This window comes from Leopardus geoffroyi, chromosome B2, assembly GCF_018350155.1.
Source record: "Leopardus geoffroyi isolate Oge1 chromosome B2, O.geoffroyi_Oge1_pat1.0, whole genome shotgun sequence".
NCBI classification, from domain to species: domain Eukaryota; kingdom Metazoa; phylum Chordata; class Mammalia; order Carnivora; family Felidae; genus Leopardus; species Leopardus geoffroyi.
The window spans coordinates 82430868-82452551 of NC_059332.1; the positions used below are offsets into that span (position 1 = coordinate 82430868).

At 37.7% G+C, this 21684-nt stretch overlaps 1 long non-coding RNA gene across 1 annotated transcript; it reads right to left on the minus strand.

Moving 5' to 3' along the window:
• Positions 1-1154: 1154 nt before the first annotated feature.
• Positions 1155-11115, minus strand: LOC123609767. The gene is made up of 5 exons (XR_006717956.1): positions 10898-11115; positions 8881-8936; positions 6788-6956; positions 1632-1801; positions 1155-1407 (listed from the first exon to the last, which is right to left on the minus strand). It is a non-coding gene; the product is annotated as an uncharacterized LOC123609767 (long non-coding RNA).
• Positions 11116-21684: the final 10569 nt, after the last annotated feature.

Here is a 21684-nt window from a genome sequence, read left to right on the forward strand (position 1 = left end):
GTGTGTGTGTATGTATGTATATATATGAATATATATACATGTATATATGTATATGTATATATGTGTATATGTATACATATGTATATATGTATGTGTATATGTATACATGTATATATTTGTATGTATGTATATGTATGTATACCTGCATATATGTATATATGTATATATGTGTATATATATAATGGAATATTACTCATCCATCAAAAAACCAAAATCTTGCCATTTGCAATGACATGAATGGAGCTAGAGTGTATTATGCTAAGTGATATAAGTGAGAAAGACAAATACCATATGATTTCACTCATACGTGGAATTTAAGAAATGAAACAGATAAACATGGTGGGAGGAAGTGATAGGCAAACCATAAAACAGAGTCTTAGCTATAGAGAACAGAGGATTGCTGGAGAGGAGCTGAGTGGGGGGGATGGGCTAAATAGGTGATGGACATTAAGGAAGGCACATGTTATGATGATCACTGGGTGTTACATGTAAGTGAAAAATCACTAAATTCCATTTCTGAAACCAATATTACATTATATGTTAACTAACTAGAATTTAAATAAGAATTTGAAAAAAAAATGCTTCCCTAACAAAAATAAAACTAAAGCTGAGCTCTCAAAAAACATAAATAAAAAAATACAAAAGAAATAGTGATGGATAAAAGCAAAATATATAAATACCCTGCTAAATAGCTCAAAGTTGTGTTTAAATTACAAAGACCCATGATGCCATTGCTTGGAAATTATGTAGTTTTAAGAAGTAATGCAGATGGGAAGCGGGACATATTATCTGTGTTTTAATATCAGTATCTCACATATTTAAACTTTAATAATAAATGTCCTGAAAGCATGAGTATATATTATGTAGCATTGAAAAAAACTGTGAAGAAATAGTTTTCAAATGTTCTCTTACCATTGCTCTTTCTTTTTTTTTTTTTTTTCAACGTTTATTTATTTTTGGGACAGAGAGAGACAGAGCATGAACGGGGGAGGGGCAGAGAGAGAGGGAGACACAGAATCGGAAACAGGTTCCAGGCTCTGAGCCATCAGCCCAGAGCCTGACGCGGGGCTCGAACCCACGGACCGCGAGATGGTGACCTGGCTGAAGTCGGACGCTTAACCGACTGCGCCACCCAGGCGCCCCAACCATTGCTCTTTCTTAAAACAAAAATGTCTTACATTCCCAATACATAAAATAGTTATAAGAGGTGCTCCTATATTTGATGGTTTCCCTTGATACTGACCTGTGGGGCAACTCTGAGAATTCCTAAGTCGAAAGGGGCAGAGTATGAGTATGAAAACAACTGTTGTGAAGAATGCGCTGTGTGGGGTCAAGATGCTTGAGAGTTTTCAATAGGAAAGGTTGAGAGGAAGAAATTAAGCAGGTAGCTGGTGGCAGGTCCTCATACTGAAATAAAACAAAATGAAAGAGCTGATGTAGAGTAGCATAGTGGCACTGAAATGGACCACAGGATAGGCCCAGGCCTGGGAAAAGCTTGAAAGGAGACCTTTGCAGCAGACACAGACAATAAACCAAAACAAAACAAAACATTCCAGATATTCAAACAGGTAAAGCACAAATGATATTTTAGCAACAATGATTAGCATTAAATAAAATGAATGAAACTTTACCTCTTAACTGTAAGAAGAATGAACCATGAAACACTCTCATCTTGGATTCAAATTCCATTCACATATACTCATTCAAAGTATATCTTGCACCTGTGAGCTGGGCTCTCTGGTTTTTGGTGGGGAGATGAAGAAATGAGACCATTGTCCTTCGGCAGGAATCTTTATTCCTCCTAGAAGAGGAGTGCACATATAAAGATCATGGCAAAGGGGAAGATGTCATCCAAGGGGAGCACAGAAACAGGGCTTCTAAAACTGATACGTGGGTCAAGGCAGACAGGATACTCTCCTAATAGAAAGGACACTTGAACTGGTTTAGTGATATACCAACAAGGGGCACTTTGACAAATTCGACTTCAGCAACACCAACAATGAAAGTAAATTAATACGTTCAATAAAGAAAAGCAAACTCACGTGTATGAACTTCTTAGTCCAGACACTGTAGTCTGCGGTTTCTTTCTGTTACTTCATTGAATGTAGTTGAATACAATTAGCAATGCACTATGACTTGGATACACTTAAAGTGATACTATTCTCACCCCAGATTATTAGGCACTGCTCAGAGGATTTCATCTGGTAACTAAAACTACCCATTAAGTTGTATCCTATCATCACTATTCTCCCAAAAGGAATTCTGTGGTCAGTCTTGAAAGTAATGACTTTTCCTCCACTATACATGGAGGAAAAACAGATGTACCAATTTAAAGTTTCATAATTTTCTGAATAATGTATAGAAATTATTTTCTCAGCTTGTACAGTCTCAAGATGATGATGAATGGTTCATGTCATGAAATGTATCTGTAAGATCAATATTCTTTTGACATTGATGTGTTTAAAAAGGACATTGAAACTCTTTAGGTGTGCAGGCCCTAGGGATTTCACTACTTTATAATCTAATTGAGAAAATACATATAATTATAATTACATATAAAAATAGGACTTAAACCCCAATTGTGTCATTTCTATTCTTAGGAGAAGAATCCATTTTTTGTATTTAAAAAATTGTATTTCCTTCTCTCCACCATCAAATTTCTTTGATGATTTTTGTTTAAATGTCCTTTTTTTCCTAATTCCACATAATTCATTAAGACATTAATTATTATTACCAATATAAATAATGTAAAGTGACATTTTAAAAGATAGTGGCATTTAATCTTCTAAAATAGATTTATCATCTATTAGAGATAAAAGTACCATGTAAATGATGAAATAGACTTATTTCATTGATATAATTAATCTATTAGTGATGAGGTAACTAATCAACTTTACAAACTGAAAAATTAATGAACCATTATATGATCAGGATAATTTTACTGCATGTGGCATAAATGCACCTTGAACTACCTCTAGCAAACAAGAGTAATTTATTGGCTAACGTAACCAAGGTAAGGACAGAGTTGTAATGAGAGCTCAGGAGTAAAAGTATTATCCTTTTTAGTCTGCTCCTCTCTTAATGTTGACTTCTCCCATAATTGCTAGACACAGCATTAGTGGTAGTCTCCAGCGTTAAAGTACCTCACATCTGAAGCTAAAGGGGAGATAAGAGTTCTTCCCTATTGTCCCACGTTCACAAATCTCAAGGGAAAGATCCTTACTGGTCTCGTCTGAGTCAGATGCTGACTCCAATAACAATAATCACCATGAACAGAGTATCAAAATCTGTAAGAAGATGGCAACTTCCTTTGGAATCATCTAGTTAATACTGGGGCAAGAAAATGGCTAGAATGAGTTGGTGGGAATGTGGTGCACATGTGGCGAATTGCTGCACAGGCAGACAAAACAACAGATGGTTTTTAACAACTATTTGTTTTGTCTTCCTACTTTCTAATTGGCGACCATTGTCCTAGAAGCATAATTGCACTTATCTTTCTTTTTTCTTTTTCTTTCTTCTTTTTTTTTGTTTTTCTTTCTTTCTTTTTTTTTTCAGCACAATAAAAGGGCTTTCACAATTTTAAGGCAGCAAACAGAATAGTTTAACTCATAGATATTGTCAAAGTTACACAGAGAGGAAATCTCAGGTTAATTTCAAAGGAACACTGTTCACTTGAATCTCTTTAAGGGACTTAAAAATACTTCCGAGACAACTAACTTTGTGGTGATGTCATAGGCTGAATGTTTGTGGCCCTCCCCGACCCCAAATTCATGTGTTGAAGTGTAATGCCCAAAGTGATGGTATTTAGAGGTAGGGCCCTTGGAAGGTAATTATGTCATGAGGGTGGAGCCCTTGTGCCTGAGATTAGTGCCCTTTTAAAGAAGAGACCAGAGAGCTATCTTGATTTTTTTTTTTTTTTCCATCTTGTAAGGACACTGAAGTCAGCGGTCTGCAACCCAGGAGAGGGCTCTCACCATATAATCTGACCATGCTGGCACCAGAATCTCCTATTTCCCACCTTGAGAGGTGTGAGCAAATGTTTCCGTTGTTGATAAGCCACCTAGTTTACAGTATTTTGTGATAGCAACCCAAGCTGACTGAGACAGATGATAACTAAACTGATATCATGGAAAAATAATATGAAAATTTTACTGTCAGGAGTTTTTTTGTATGCTAAAAAATGTTAAAAAAATATAGTAGCTTAAAGAGAAATTCTATGATACAATGTAACAAAAATAAGTATAGTAATATAAGTAACTATATTACACTGAGGAAAGGTTCAGAAAATATTATCTTTCAATCCTTTTAAATACACAGATCTTTTTCTTTCCTAGTTTGAATATATGGTGGCTGTTTACTGTTCAACAATTAGCATTTTCCTTTTGTGCCTGTATTTTGTGAGCTAGATCTATGAGGCCCGAGGGATACAGATGGAGGTTTCTGCAAGTTGGGAACTAGCTACAAAAATCATAAAATAATTAACAAAGAAAGCAAAACATTCTTTCTTTAATCTCTTTGCTGTCATTTTGAAAAGCTCATACCTGGCCATCATGCAAAAACATCAGATGCTATGGATCTATTTTATGAGAAAACACCTTAGTTTTTAAGATTGGATATTTACAAGAATTTAGATTTCCCAACAGAGAAGTCATATATTGGAGCATGACATAAGGGTACTTATTTCATTCCCAAACAAAATAAGTCACCATATTAGAGGGACTTTAGTGGAACCATGCTTAGGTATTTGGTATCTTTGAGCTGTCAATTACCTCTGTCAATATATTTCATTCACTTTTGAAGTACTGATATATTTTCCACTATTTTAAAGCAAATCTTGAAGGAATTGGCAGCTATGTCACTTGCATTCTGCAAGAAACTGGACAAAAATATAGGTGTCCCTCAGTGACGCCAGCTCCTAGCTTTCATCTATTTGTGTGCACATTGTTGCCATCAAAAAAGAATTTGCATTGTATGAGCCCCCTTTTGGAACCTGGAAAGAATGTCAGTGTCTTCAAAATGGAAAAAAGCTTTTTTTTGCCAGGGAAAGCTTCCACTGGAAGACAAATCTTGGTGTTCTAGGCACAGGTGGAGCACCTGTGATGCTTGGCAACACATCTGGCTTGGCTGCTTCCTTGAAGAAAGGGGCTCCACATGTCATAATGACTCACTGCCTTCTATACCGGCATGAGATGTCTAAGAGCCTCTGCCAGCAATTCTGGAAGAAACTTCGCCCACTGCCACAGAAAGATCAACTTTCTCAGAGCCCAGAATTCAAAATCACTCATTTCAGCATGTTTTGTCAAGGGATGAAAGAAGAATGTGCACGTCTTTGCTACATGTTCCAAAAGCAAAACTTTTAAGTGCTTGATTGTACTTTGGGAAAGAGTTTTATCCTTTTTGCTTGTTTGTTTTGTTTTCTCTACTTCTCTTTTATTGATTTATTTATCATATTTTATGGAGGGGGCAGACAAAAGATAGAGTGCTATAAAGGAAAATCTACTCAGAACTACTTGACAAGGAGGAGTTGATCCATATCTTGGCTAAGGAAAAGATATATGTGACAATATGAATGAGGTAATTCATTCCAGACAGAGCCTTGACCTATCGATGCTGCTAACAACAACACAAAACAAAACAAATATACAATCCCCATCCCTCCTTCAAACCACAACAAATACAACTGCAAATACAAATACAACAAACTGCAACAAATACAAACTATTGCATCCAGGCCACCCATCCTGAACCAAAGACTAGAATTAGGCAACTAGCCTAAATTTATAAATGCTGGGAAGATCATGTTTCTAGTCTGTACTGAGTGTGGTAGAGTCCTGGCAAATTCTCCATGTAAAGAAATCAACAGATCCCTGGAAAAATTAGAGAGTCCTCCCAAGGTTACTTTTCTCAAACAAACTCACATATTGAAATCTGCATCAACAATCCTCTTCTTGTCGACAAAGAGCATTGCTGTGGCAGACTTTGACCTCTATGACTTCAGGACAAAGAACGTGCCATGCCAGGATTTCAAATCAGGAAGTCCCAGAGAATTCAGTTATTACTTGACAATACACCCTCGCCTGCAAAAGCCATATATGAAAACATTGATTCTACTCATATGTCTTTGTAAATGAGGTTATTAGCATATGGAGTCACTTAAACAAACTACTGAAAATATCAAACTTAGAGGCCAAGGACAACATGAATGCCTCCAAATTAAGGACAATTCCATATTTTTTAAAGCTGAATGATATAGTGTTGTTGACATTTTCCTTGGGGCAGAATTTTTTACTTTTAATTTTTTTTAATGTTTATTTGTTTTTGAAAGAGAGAGTCAGAGACAAAGAGAGAGGGAGAGAGGGAGAGAGAGAGAGAGAGAGAGAGAGAGAGACTAGGAGCACGAGCAAGGGAGGGGCAGAGAGAGAGGGAGGCAGAATCTGAAACAGACTCCAGGCTCTGAACTGTCAGCACACAGCCCAACATGGGGCTTGAACTCACAAGTCGTGAGATCATGACCTAAGACAAAGGTGGACACTTAACTGACTGAGCCACCCAGATGCCCCTAGAACTTATTTGTTATATTTGCAAAATTTGGATCTTAAATTTTGGATGACTTAAAATTTTTAGTAAGTGTCCATTAATTATATTTATAAACACATGGAACCAAGAAAGACAGAAATCTTTGAAGATTACTTTCATGTTTTGTCTCTACAGTTTTGTGATTGAATAGTCACATATAACAGTTAAAAAGTTACAGTTCCCAAACTTAAGTAGGCAAATGAACAGCAACCTGGACCACTCACTTTCTCCAGAAAGCTTTGTTTCTAGGTCTCCAGGGAGGCAATCTGAACTTCTTCACACATTGGATTTATAACCCTGTCATGCCCTTTTCCTCTTGGTGGATGACGTTGATTTCTTCACAGAGAAGTTTCTTCAACTCCTATCACCAAACCTGTAAACTAATATGCATCTGTAAATCTACTCTTCCTCCTTTCTCTGCATTTATTGTGACTTTTGGTACAAATGGCTGGAATCCAGAGGGGGCAGTGCTCTAACTTCAACCAAGCTAATGATAACACTTACAAGATGGCAGATCATCCAGATATCAGTGTTCCTAAGAGCCTGGGTAGAGTTGAGTTATCCTACCAGTGTGATCTCTTCAAATTGGGACTGATATGGGAGAGAAAACTAAATTTCTTTTTCCTTCAAGTCATGATATTATAGAGTTCTTTGGTTATAGTAATTTAGCTTTTACTCTAATTAATTCACTAAGGTTCTGTCACTTTCTGTATGATCTCATGTATTGCAGTGGCTTCGCTTATTTTCAAATGTTACCAATTCTGGTATCAATCTCCACAGCCCAGAGCTGCATATCTAAATGCCCCATTGGATACTTGGATAACCCATAGAAATTAAAATTCAATAAGCCCAAACCTTAATTGATCTCTTTTAACTGAAACTTTTCTTTCTCCACTGTAGTCCTTCCGAATGGGGGGTGCCATCAGGAACCCAGTGGCTTAGGATAGAAATCTGAGATTAACCTTCAACTTTTCTCTTTCTCATACCACTCACATACAAATAGTAAAATTATATCTACTTCCAAAAATCTCATAAAACAAATCAGTTCTCTTTACATCCCTTGTCAAGAATATAGAACACTATTATATCTTCCTTGTGTTGCTACAACTGGCCTCTTACCGCTTTCCCTCATTACAGTCTTGTCCCTCTCTAGTTCATTCTCCACAGTGCTTAAAGTAAGATTTCTACAAGGCAAATCGAACTCAAAATCGTGCAAAGACTCTCCAAAGTTCTTCAGTAGAGTCAAGCTTTCTTAGTAGGGCTTACAAGGTCCTGCATAATCTGGCCCTTGATCACTTTTCCAATGTTATCTCTTGTTCCTGCATTCTTCATATGTCATATTCTAGCTACGTGAGCCTCTTGGAGTTCTGCAACTGCTCTCTCTTAAAATACAACTTCAAATAATCTCTTTCCTATGCTAAAAGCAAACTCCTCCTCCTCATCAAGTGGCTAATGACTACTTCTTCAGGTTTCAACTTAGAGGTAGATTCCACAAAAATCATTCTTAATTCTTTCAAGCCTGGGCTCGATGCTCCTCCTATGTGAAAGAGTATGCTGCCTTCACAGTAAATAGCACCAGTCATATTGCATTGTAATATCTCTTTACTGTTCCTCCTGTCACTGGAGGAGACAAAGTTTATCTTACCTATTCTGTATGCTCTATACTCTGCTACCCCCACGTCTATTAGTAGCACATAGTAGAAGTTCAACAATGACATAAAATAGGAATAAATTGTGCACATCCTTTTGCTTGAGTTTGTTTTAACACACTTTCTTGGGAAGAGTTCATAGCTTTTATTAACTTCTCAGAAAAGTCCATGGCTTCAAAACAATGATGAGGTGACTGGGTGGCTCAACTGGTTAAGTGCTGACTTTGGTCCAGGTCATGATCTCACAGTGTGTGGGTTCGAGCCCTGCATGGGGCTCTGTGCTGCTGACAGCTCAGAGCTTGGAGCCTGCTTTGGCTTCCGTGTCTCCCTCTCTCTCTGCTCCTCCCCTGCCCATGATCTGTATCTGTCTCCCAAAAAATAATTAAATGTTAAAAAAAAAAAAAGCATCCTTGCATGCCTGCAGTATGCTAACTGTTATAACATCTTAAGATACAGCCTTTCAAAATTCTAACAGAGTATATAAAAATAACCTTTCCTCCATATATCTGTACAAATGGCCAATTGAAATAACCACAGATCATTATTCCTTTACTTCAATACTGAAAAATATACAAATATCACTTCCTTAACACACATGGACATGCGCACATGGATGGACACACACACAAACACACAATACACTTTTTGGAAATACCTTTTGTAGCAATGAACAAGGGAATTGCCATGAAAACTTCAAAGGCTTTCAAGAAACTATGGTTCAAAAGCATAAGAGGAAAAAAAGTTATGAAAATCAAAAATAGTTCAGTGGATTTGGTTCAGGGACAAAATCAAGATTGGGTTGGTTTACTTGGGTTTTAAACTTTTTGTTTGTTTGATTTGTTTTTTGCAATAGACTCACAAGAAGTTGCAAAAATAGTACAGAGAGGTTCCATTTGCTCATCACTCAGCTTCTCCCAGTGGTAACATTTCACATAACTATACTGTATTATCAAAACCAAGATGAGTTACTTTTTATTAATTTTCTCGATAGAAAATATTCTGTTTCATAACTGAATCTCTTATTTTTACTATGTGAAACTATCTAAAATTTTATTAATTCAGTAATCATTTGCATTGTATTTGTTGAGCATTTTCACGTGTATTAGAGACTATATTAAGTATTTCAAATTCCTAAAATGAATCCCATGGAGTAGATATTAATATTCCCCAGTATATAGATATCTGATGAAACTAAAGCACAGAGAGGTTGAGCAACGTGTTAAGGTCACACAGGCAGTGAGTATGAGGGCCAGGCTTAGGAATGTAGTTCTGCCTGACTTCAAAGTCTGCAGGACTAAAGCACCACACATGAATGATGATCTGCTTCCAAAAACGTTTTCTGTCTTTGGAAGAGTTAAAGATTAATTGACCATCTCTCATTATGAATTAGATTAAACTGCCTATACACTTGCTTGCATTCTTCTAAAACAGATCTAAGATCTATGTCGCTTGAGTAAGAGAGGAAAATCAGGAAAGAAAGAAAAAAGGAAGATTATGTTTTACCACACCCCGGTGGGTGGAAGGCCAGGAGGGAAAAGCAAAGGAAAGAAAGGGAGACAGGTTGTTTCCCAGGCACCTATATGTGAGGTTCACCTAGGAAGACAGAAAAGTGGTAGGAAACTGAAGGATAACATCAGATATCTCAAAGCACTGCCCCAAACACGTTCTGAATCCAAGAAGAATTCAAGTCTTTTCATCATATCCTTGCAATACAGTCCCTCCCGGATCCGGACTCAAGACACTTTACAAGCACATTAATCTTTCATTCCAGATTTTATGGGTCAATTCTAACTCTGATTATTCCGGCCTCATAGGTTCTAGACATAAAACATAAATATCCTGAAAATTTCCGTATTATGTATTAGCTTGACAAAATTGTCAAATTATGTCTCAATTTTTCATACGAGATTATTTCATGGCAACTGTCACCCATGTCCTGGTCCAGACCAAACGCTTCCATGCTTTGTCCCTTCGGCCATCATAAGGTCAGATTATTTTGATTAATTTGATATTTAAACTAAACATACAGATAGTTTTAACATCCCTTTTCTGTGATGATGCATGTTGAAGTCCTATCGCTTTCTATATTGCTTGGAGATTCAAACTGTTCCAAAGGTAGGATTTGCCTGTACTCTTGGATTTGACTGTAAACACCTTATCCTGTAGACATTTTTCTTTCAGAGTAGTTCATGGTGAGGAAAAATCCATCATTTCATTCTTAGCATAATTGGTAGTATACATCACAAGACAAATTCCTCCTTCCTCCTGTTATTGGCAGATGTCTTAATTAATCTTTCATATTAATGAAAGCCTCAACTGCAGGACTTCCCCAACTCTTAAAAAAAAATCTTCAGTAAAGTTAATAACCTTAGAGAGTTTGCAAAGCTAGTATGGAATTTACAGAACAAAGCTGTGAAGAGCCACAGGCCTTCTCTAATAAAGACATCGCTTGTTTCTACTGTATGGTTTTGCTTACACAGCTTTATAGACGTTCTCTCTGTCTTGAGGGTACTAAGCCCATTCAAATGCCCTATTTTTCTTCTAATTGCTTTTCTGCCACTGGCTTGTTAGCAAGTCTCACCATCACACACACACACACACACACACACACACACACATACACACATACATGCACATACACACACACTCCCTTCTCCCACTACAGTATTTACCTCCATCCCATCAAGTTCATCTGCTTCAGGATGTAGGAAACACACTGCTCCTTAAAACTCCAGCAGAAATGTGCATATCTGAACTTTCCTGCTATGTTTATAAGCTCTGTCAGTTTCGCCTTCTCTTTTCTTTGTGTTCTGTGATATTCAGCACTTTCTGCAAAGAATGTAATGAAAAAATAAGAAGATCAAAGAAGGTGCTTATCGCCAGCGACATGTCCAAACAGGCACTCTGGCCTTCTCTAATATGCTCATCTAATTTGCTCCTGAGCCCAGGCCTGGAAGAAAAGCATCTTGAGGAAGTTTTCTTCCATGGGCCGAGCCATCTGCTAATGCGGGGCTGTGCCAGTAATTTACAAGTAATGGTTTACAGCTGTGAACCCTGGCTTCTGAGCTGTTTTGGTCATTTAGTAATTACAACAGTTTCATTAACATTTAAAGGGAATAGTCTGCTCAATATCAATTAGGGACTATCTGCAACCATGTAGCTCCATTTTCATATTTGCATTTGACATTTAATATTCTGCACACATAAATTCTTGGTCTTGAAAATGCATTGCCACAGAAGGTCAAAATTAATCCAGAGCCCATTTCTACCTAGCTCTACTAAGCTTTAGGAAATATTTCTGCAGAGAGTGGGAACATAAAAGGTTATTTTGGGGCGGTTTTACACATCTGAACATTTAAGTACTTTTCCCCACCACTAAAGTTAAGGTTATAGAGTTCTCCTCAATTCTTGTTATATCTCCTGTATTCTGGGGACATTCCAGACTTATCTGAGGCAGATTTGCATAGTATTAAGCAGAAAGATGACTTCTATTACTTGCAAATCTTACATAACTGCGGTGATATTTAACTTTAATTTTTGAGGGTATTGGGGGGTGCTGTGGATTTCAACACTTAATAAATAGAACAAGACTATGACCGAAAAAAAATGATCTTTCAAAGATCATTTACATCAGGAAATAGGTTTTGATCTCTAATTAAATTGTTGAGCAAAGGGTGCTTATGCTAGGGTTTATGTCAGAAGAAACAAGAGCTCCATGGTGATTTGAATTTCATGTGGCTGAGGATGGCCCAAGAATTTGATCCCTGATGGTAAGTGATTTTCATAGAGGGCAGAGTGAGAAAGAGCAAATTCTGAGGGAGCTGAAGGTAGAAAATCCGAAGCTCCTATCAGGAGAGAGAGGAATGGTTTGAGATTATGAGGGGCAGATCACAGAAGTTGTCACTAAGAGTGGTTTGAGTGACAGAGGTTAAGACAGTTCCAGCTGAAGTCTGGGGTTTCTTTTGACTCTTCATTCCCAGGGTCTGCTTGTGATACATGGTGAATCATCGAGCATGTACCATTATTCCAAGGGTCTGAGATAGGGAAGAGCCCACTGAATGAAAGGAGAGTGATGAAAAGCTCTTTGAAAGACACCCCCGTGGGCCAGTATAATTGGATTCCATGTGGGTGTTGCAGATAGGAAACATGACTTACCTGATGGGGCAGAATCTGCACCGTGCGATGTGTTAATGTGCATCTAATGTATGGTTTTTAAATAATGCAAAACAGATCAACTTGCATGCACAACAATGAGGATTAGGATACTAGATAAAAAGGAAAACAGTCTTCTGTCAAGTGGAGAAGATCAAGATTCATAAGTAGCTGACACCGGGACCTGCTATAATAGGAAGGCTTGCTGTGTCACCTTCAGATATTTAGTCTTTACCTGAGCTTCAGCAAGTTTTTAAAACAGGCCTTCCTGCTAGACCAGCTTTTCTAATTCCTTCTGATAGCCAAGCTGATATTCCAGATACCTTATGTTCCCCTTCTGTTTATCTAGAAACGTTCCCATGAAAGTCTGAGTGTCTAATACTATTCACAATCTTCTGCTTCTCAAGCAGATAGAATGACTTTAGGAACACAGGTAAGGTGAAAATCAGTAGTGATGGTGGAGAATCTGTGTGTGCTAGGGCCTTGAGGTTTGGAAAGAAGCCCTACTTCCCACCTCTTAGGAACTCAGCTGTGGGCAGGTTAAGAGGTGGAAATGAGCAGTGCCAGCAAGTAGGGAAATATTCTGACCAGATCGTTTAGATGGTCTTCAGCATTTGTATCATGTAATCCGCTGAAAATCAGGCATATTTTACAAAACAAATCATTCAGGGCCAGTTTCATTCAGCATACATAAATGACATTGTCTCACATATTCCTTGGCCCCTCCAGAATGTACTTTCAATGACTAACCATTGATTATTAGACCCATCCAGAAGGTTCGCTGTATCTTGTCAAACACTTTATGATTAACTTCATATCACTACCCATCTCCAGTTGGTTTGTGTATTTATAATATTTTTACACCCTCCCCCTCCCCCCCCCTCAACTAGAGTATTCAAGAGGACAGAGTCAGAATCTTCTACTTTTCTATCCTCAAAGTTCCCACCTGGGCCCAGAAAGTCATTACCAGCTCTCAAAATATGTTCAGGCAAGCAAAAAAGGAGGCCTAATGATCAGGGAAATCAATGAAGATAAATAAATAAATCCAGCCTCCAAGACTGAAGGTCAGGAGCATGACTTTAGTTTCTAAAAAATCTAGAGCACAGAGTGACACAAAGTCCCAAACACGGGAATTGGAGACCCTAAGTTACCACAGGAACATGGATCTTGGGACCAGGGACACATTCCTCAGTTTGTCAGATCATCAGATAAGCAACTTATTCCACTGGTTCATGCTTATAGAAAGGGAGCTTAATGTCTTTTTTGGAACTTCAGGCATTTGAAGCAGATGGATGGAATCAGAGCCCTGATTCCAGAGGTCATGTTTCTGGACAAAGGGATATTCAAAAAAAGAAAGAAAGGAAAGGAAAGGGAGAAAGAAAGAAAGAAAGAAAGAAAGAAAGAAAGAAAGAAAGAAAGAAGAAAGAAAGAAAGAAAGAAAGAAAGAAAGAAAGAAAGAAAAAGAAGAAAAGAAAAAAGAGGTTTACAGAACATGTGAATAATTAACAATATATTAAAAAGATCTGTCTGGGGGCACCTGAGTGTCTCAGTTGGTTAAGCATCTGACTCTTGATTTTGGCTCAAGTCATGATCTCACAGTGTGTGGGATCCAGGCCCCTGGTGGGCTCCACACTGACAGTATGGAGCCTGCTTGGGATTCTCTCTCTCCCTCTTTCTCTGTCCCTCCCCTGTGTGCTCTCTCCCTCTCTCTTTCCCAAATAAATAAACAACAACAGCAACAAAAAGCAAGCTGTATCTGGATTTCATTGACCTTGGTAAACAGTAGGCTAGCTCTGATATCTTAGGGCAAAGTCAGTCACAGTTCTGGGGTCCAGGGAAAGATTGTGATAAAGAGGTCCTACAGTAGCTAGCAAAGATCAATTTAAAAGCTTGGGTTGTGAAGAACAAATATTTCAACCCTAGAAGAAACTGACAGAAAGTAGTCAAGGGCTCAGTAATGTAATGAGAAGAGGAGAGGAGAACTAAGACCCAAAAAGTGGAGTGGTACGTCATTACAGGAATAAAAATGAGCCTGATTCTGAGTCCATGCAGACTAATCTATAGCTTCTCAAGTTACCTGAGTCTCAGGTTGGGGTGAGCCCTCATCATGGGTAGAACTGAAGCTATAAGATAATGGCTTTGGCCATCCTGGAGGGATACCGAGTCACTTATGACCATAATCTCTTCGTGGTTGATCAAATTGCAATCTGAACCACATTTAACCAAGCAAAATTTTAAAACTTTACAAAGCTTATGTGTGCTTTCATTTTTCCCTCTGTATTAATCATGGTTATCAGCTGCTGGGCTGTAAAAATGCATAAGCCTCAACAGTTAAGCAAAATAGTGTCTTATATCTTATTCAACCATGACTCCATGCAGCCACATCCAGCGACCTGGCTATTTCCAGATTTGCCTTCACTTTTCTCTACATTCAAGCAAGACTGGGTGGGGACCAAGAAGAAGGGATCAGTACCATTGGGCCAGGACAGAAATCAGTCAGATGTCAGCTGGTGGTTGGAACCAGAGCCCAAATATGACATTGGGGAAAACGATATTTCATTATTTCTGTCTATAGCACATGGAAGCTAAGCAATGTTGTCTATTGCAAAAGAGAAAGGGATATTGGTGTAGTAAATGACTAACACATTTTCTCTTGAAATTATGGAATGCCCAGATAACTATAGAATGGAAGAAAGAAGGAAGAAACATGTGTTAAGGTAGATATAATCCCTCACTCCCCAAATGGTAAGACTATAGTCTAGAAAACTATATAGGTTAAACTTTATATAGGTAGTACTTGTCAGAGCTCAGGCTGAACTCAAATGTTTCTGTTTCTCAAGAATGTACCAGAAGTCTTTAGTGAGTTTTTTTTTTTTTTTTTATAACATAATGAGGATCAGAGATCAGATTCAGACAAGTCCATGTGAATCTATAATGAATGTGCTTTTGCCACTCATTTGCTTGTGTTTCTGAATTAGTAACCTCTCAAGCTGTGTCCTCAACTCTAAAATGGAGCTTTGGGGGCTCCTGGGTGGCTTAGTCGGTTGAGCGTCCGACTTCGGCTCAGGTCATGATCTCATGGTTCGTGGGTTCGAGCCCCGCGTCGGGCTCTGTGCTGACAGCTCAGAGCCTGGAGCCTGCTTCGGATTCTGTGTCTCCCTTTCTCTCTGCTCCTCCCCTGCTCTCTGTCTCTCTCTCTCTCTCTCTCTCTCAAAAATAAATAAAGATTTTAAAAGATTTAAAAATAAAATAAAATAAAATGGAGCTTTGATAATATTTGCAGCTTTGTAATATCAAATAAATAATAAACTATTCCTAAAACCTTCCTGAATATTGAAATTACCTAGGATGATCATAAAAAGTACATACATTTCAATAACATCTTTCTAATTCTGATAGATACGGTCTGAATTGAAGCCTGGGCATTTGTAGTTTTAGGAAATGGCCTGAGACAGCTGGTGAAACACAGAAACGAGGTACATACATCAATGCAGTTCTTATCACTTAATAGCTGTTGTTATTAAAGTTGCAGGCCTGGATACTTATATATCTGCTCTGAAAGTCCCACCATTAATCACCATTTATCCATTAGGCTATTCCTATTAGTTCATGTTACATTCTCTGGAGCCCTCTGCAGTATTGGGTCACAATTTATTACTTAGTTTTTACTATGCGAATACTGAAATTTGTCTTTCAGATGGATTTTATTTCTTTTTTTTAAGTTTATTTATTTTGAGAAAGAGAGGAAGAGAGTGAGGGAGGGGCAGAGAAAGAGAGGGAGAGAGAGAATTCCAAGAAGACTCCATGCTGCCAGTACAGAGCCCAATGTGGGGCTCAAACTCATAAACTGTGAGATCATTTCGTGAGCTGAGATCAAGAGTCAGATGCTTAACTGACTGAGCCACCCTGGTGCCCTGTCTTTCAGATGGATTTTATAACTTGAGACTGAGCCCTTAACTTCAAGCAGAGAAACTAGATCTGGGCTAATTTATTTTTTTAAGTTTATTTATTTTGAGAGCGAGCAAGAGAGCAAAGGACGACCAGAGAGAGAGAGGGAGAGAGAGAATACCGAACAGACTCCATACTGTCAGCAAAGAACCCAAAGTGGGGCTCAAACTCATAAACTGTGAGATCATGACCTGAGCTGAGATCAAGAGTCTGATGCTTAACCAACTGAGCCACCCAGGTGCCCCTGGGCTAATTTAAGTAGGAAAAAAATGCCTACAGCATGTTGGATGATTCAGAATCTCTCAGAGGGGGAAGGCATGGACTAGAGAAACAGGAATTTGTTTAATAACTCTCACCTCACAATCCTGTGAAAACTCTACTGTTGCTGGATTCAAACACCACTCCTTGCTCCTCTGATTCCACCAAAACTCTGTCTAGTCCCTCGTAGGATTTGTCCCCAAGTCACTTGCATGTATCTTAGCTACAAGGGAAGCTGAAGAAGTGAGATTCTGATTACTTCAGCCTCTTTCACAACACATAAGGTATGAAATTTCTCAAACATGAAAGAGTATCCAGCTACATCATAAAGAGTAAAAATTATCCACCATAACACCCTTTCTAATGGCTACCTCACTCTGGTGTCAGACTGAGGGGATGCTGCAAAATTGAGGACAGATGGTGGTGATAGTTACAAAATGATATAAAAGTAGTTAATACCACTGAATTTTACACTTAAAAATAGTTAAGTTAGTAAACTTTATGTTATATATATTATATTTATATAATTATTTATTATATTATATTTATGTTATGTATATATATATATGTATTACTACAATAAAAAGTGGGGTAAACTATTAGTTTGGAGAAGAAAGTGATCGATGCTGAACAGTGCAAAGGACATTCTATCAAGGTCCTGGACAGATGGCACACTCAAATGAGGGATATAGAGAATGTTAATAAGGAGAACGTCTTCCAAGGTGTGAATAGGTTAGGGGAAATTGACAGAAATGATGTAGCCACCCAGGACCAATAAACTGGGAAAGCCATTATCATCCTTTGAGTGGCAAGGAGAGGAAGGAGTTACCAGGATCCAGAGACAATAGTTGAAACCAGTCACCTGGATTAAAAATGCTGTGATCTGTTTAGGAAAAAAAAAATAGCTAAATGAAGGCCTATCAGGAAGGAAGTCAGGGGAATAGAAAAATACTCACACTTTTCTTTCTCTACATTTTCTGTTAGTGTCTCTCATTGGTCAAACTTCACCAGAAGTTGGAAGGCACAGGAGCTCAACTGATGTACTCCATAAAAGTCAGTCCCCTCAGGCACAGATCTGGTGGAAATTGGATCTCTAGGGACTAATGAGACATATCAGGGAAGGATTGAGAGAGGCTTCTAAGAACTGAGGGTGGCCTCTGACCAATAGCCAGAAAGAAGTGGAGGCCCTCATTCTAACAGCCAACAAGAAATTAAATGTGCCAACAACCACACGAGCTTAGAAGCAGATTCTTTCCCAATCAAGCCTCAGGTGAAAAGGTATTCCTTGCTGACATCATGATTAAACCATTGTGAGATCCTGAAGCAGAGGATCCAGCTAGGCTGGATCCAGACTTCTAACACACAAAAACTGTGAATTAATGAATGTGTGTTGTTTTAAGCCGAAAAAGAAAAGAAAAAAAAATAATGTGACCAAATTATAAAAATATACATTAAGTAGAATAATGACAAAAATAGTTGTCCATTCTTCTACTCTAATAGAATTTCTTTTTTGAGACTTCTATATTTCTTTTCAATCCTCTTTTTCCTAAATATCCTTTAAAAATCATTTAAGCATAATATTGAATAAATTTACATTATTGATTTTCTTATCAGCCATTTTCTTTTGTTCACTAGAAACTATTAAAGATATGGGTTGAGAAGGCTTAACAGTAATTGTCCATTCCACTGACCCTTAACCTTGAAAAAAGGTTAATTTAGAGAGGAGGTAAAATTATTGTCTAAATTTTATGTCATTAATTCTTCTTTTTTTAATTTAAATTTTAGTTAACATACAGTGCAATAATGGTTTCAGGAGTAGAATTCAGTGATTCATCACTTATATACAACACCCAGTGCTCATCACAACAAGTGCCTCCCTTAACACCCATCACCCATCTGACCCATCCCCCAACCCCACCCCCCACCTCCACCAACCCTTAGTTTGTTCTGTATAGTTAAGAGTCTCTTGTGGTTTCTCATTAATTCTTCTTGTCCGTCATTTTTAATCACATGTATGGACAAAACTGTGGGCCACATTTTGACACAGAGAAGTTGTTTCAGTATGTTTTTTTTAAAACCTTTGCATTTAGTAAAAGAGAGAACAGACATCAATATTTTATAGCTATACCAATAAACTGGGATGGGCTTGGTTAACTTGTGATAAGAAACAACCTCTGAAATCTCTGTAGATTAACAAATTAAAAGTGTAAGTTTCAATTATTGAAAGCCCTCTGTGACTCCAGTGAAGCCACCCCCAATGGGTGACTTGGGTTCCTTTAACATCTTTTTTTTTTTTCTTTTAATGTTTATTTATTTTAAGAGAGAGAGAGAGAGGCAGAGAGAGACAGGGCATGAGTGGGGGAGGGGCAGAGAGAGACAGGTAAACACAGAATCAGAAGCAGGCTCCAAGTTCCGAGCTGTCAGCACAGAGCCTGATACGGGGCTCAAACTCACAAAGCGTGAGATCATGACCTGAGCCAAAGTCGGATGCTTAACTGACTGTGCCACCCGGGGTGCCCTTAACATCTTAACACAAGGTCACTACCACAATCAACCTCACAGGGCAATAAAGAGCTAGAGAGTCAACACTGGTAATTAGATACTTCAGATTGAAATATTTCACTTATGCTAACATTTCAGTAACCAAAGAAAGTCCTTAGCCACACCTGATTACAAGGGGCCTTGCAGAGCAATCCAGCGTGTGTCCAGAAGGAAAGGAGTCCTAGAAATATTGGCAAGCAGCCATAATGTTGACCACAGTTTCTCACAGGTATTTTTGGATGTCTATTGTTAGCAGTGAGGCAAAATAATACCTTAAGACAAAGATTTATTTTAAATGCTTATGCCCTCATTCTTTTATTGAAATCTAAGAAGTGTCTTCTGTAAGTCCAGTTTGGTCTTGTTTTAACAATGAGGATACAGATTTCCTCCATTTCCAGAGTCAAGTGTTATTATTATAGGAAAGGAAATGAGCACTTGATCTATTTCTCATAGTATCAATGGGAATGACTAAATATTTACAGATGATTTTGACAGTTAACAGTCACTTTCACCCTCATCAAGATCAATACTGATGATACTAGGAAGCCAATTTTTCATTAAGTAAAGTCAATAAAGATGATACAGATCTATATAAAATGGGAAAATAAGAGCTGCTGCACATTCTAGTGAAACTTACAATACATATAAACAAGATTTATGTGAAACTAGCTCATCAAAATGGCTAGATATAAATAGAACTTTAAAAAATATCTTCAACGTTAAAGGATTTCTCATTTTATTCATTTCTCTTTAGAGAGTTCTATTACTTTTTTTTTCCATAGCCTCTAGAAGCAGTATGCTTACACCCTTGCTTTATCTGGGCTGATTAGACCCAGATGGACCTCAGTCCATTGGATGACCCCAAACCAACAGAGTCTTTGGATAATAAGAATACTGAGATATGAGGTGGCATTTTGGATTTAAAATTTCGAGTAAAGAATCATATGTGGTGGAGATGTTGGGCCATGTGCAAAGTCAGGAAGGAGAGGGAGGTTGGTTGGGATATGGAATGGAATGAAGCAGACATAAGAGGAAACCAAAATAATGAAGACTGTTGGGTGCTGAAGGACTGGTATTTGGTAAGCTGAAAGTCCACCTAGATTGTGGATCTTGAGCTTAGATACCTGTGTGAAACATAATAATACCCCTTATTTAAGCTTCTTTGAGTAAGTTGTTGTTCATTGCAAATAAGAATTTTCAGTAAAGTACATATTAAAAACTCACCTAGCTAACACACACATCATTTTATGGTAACTGCTCTAAAAACCTTGCTACAGGGGCATCTGAGTGGTTCAGTTGGTAAAGCATCCAACTTCAGCTCGGGTCATGATCTCACGGTTCATGAGTTCAAGCCCCGCGTTGGGCTCTGTGCTGACAGCTCAGAGCTTGGAGTCTGCTTTGGATTCTGTGTCTCCCTCTCTCTGCCTCTCCCCCATTCACACTCTGTCTCTCTCTCTCAAGAATAAATTTTTTAAAAAATTTAAAAATTAAAAAAAAAAATTTAAAAATAAAAACCTTGTTACAGAAAACACCATTAAAAATGGCCTCTTCTTTTCACAGATTTGGTTACCCTGAGATCAGTGCATGACTACCATGTGCCTATTCATAGTAGTACTAGTAAGAGTAGTGAAAACTGTATCAAACGTTTACTATGACAAATTTTTTAAAGTATATTTTTATTAAGCAAACTCTATGCCCAACACATGGCTCGAACTCATGACCCTGAGATCAAGAGTCCCATGCTCTATTGACCAAGCCAGCCAGGTGCCGTATGACAGATATTTTTTAAGCATGTTGCATGAACTCTCTCATTTAAACCTTACTTCAACTCCAGGAAGTAGAAATTATCCTTAACTTTGCATTCAAATGAGCCAATGAGGCACAGAGAGATATAAACATGCCCAAATTCAAATAGATACAAGTGGTAGAACTGAGACTTGAAAACTTACACTGATGTTTAACAGGGCATCTCATCCATTAGAACATGGATATCAGTTGCTGTATTGTTAACTTTTTTACTCAGTAGCAGATTTGTAAGTCTATGACATTTTTAAAGGCTCTATTGTTGATTGATAGTTTTATATGAACCATGTTGCATATTATTAAATTATATTTATCAAGTATCACTTTATATTTATTTAATTTTACTTATAAAAGAATCTTTCTAAGGGTTACCTCATGCTGATTTTGATTTATATGGTGGAATATTTTCATTGAATATCGCAGTTTCATGAGAGCATGCTAGAATCATGCACGCTTATTGTTTTAAAAAGCCAAATTATTTATCTAGTTCATATTTTAAAAGACCAGTCATGGGGATGACTGATTTCTTTGTATATGATTATAAGATTTGAACTACTTGACTATATATTTTTAAACAAAGTATAATAAATTTTGAAAAAGGAAGCATTACATGGAGTGGTTTCTCAAAAGGGATTTGAGCATCTTAGAAGTATCCTTAGCTATAACTGATTATTCCCTTTCTCATATCTGGTTTTCCTTGCCTCCTTGTTCTGATGCTTAAATTCTGCCATTATGGACTCATTCATTTGGATATTAT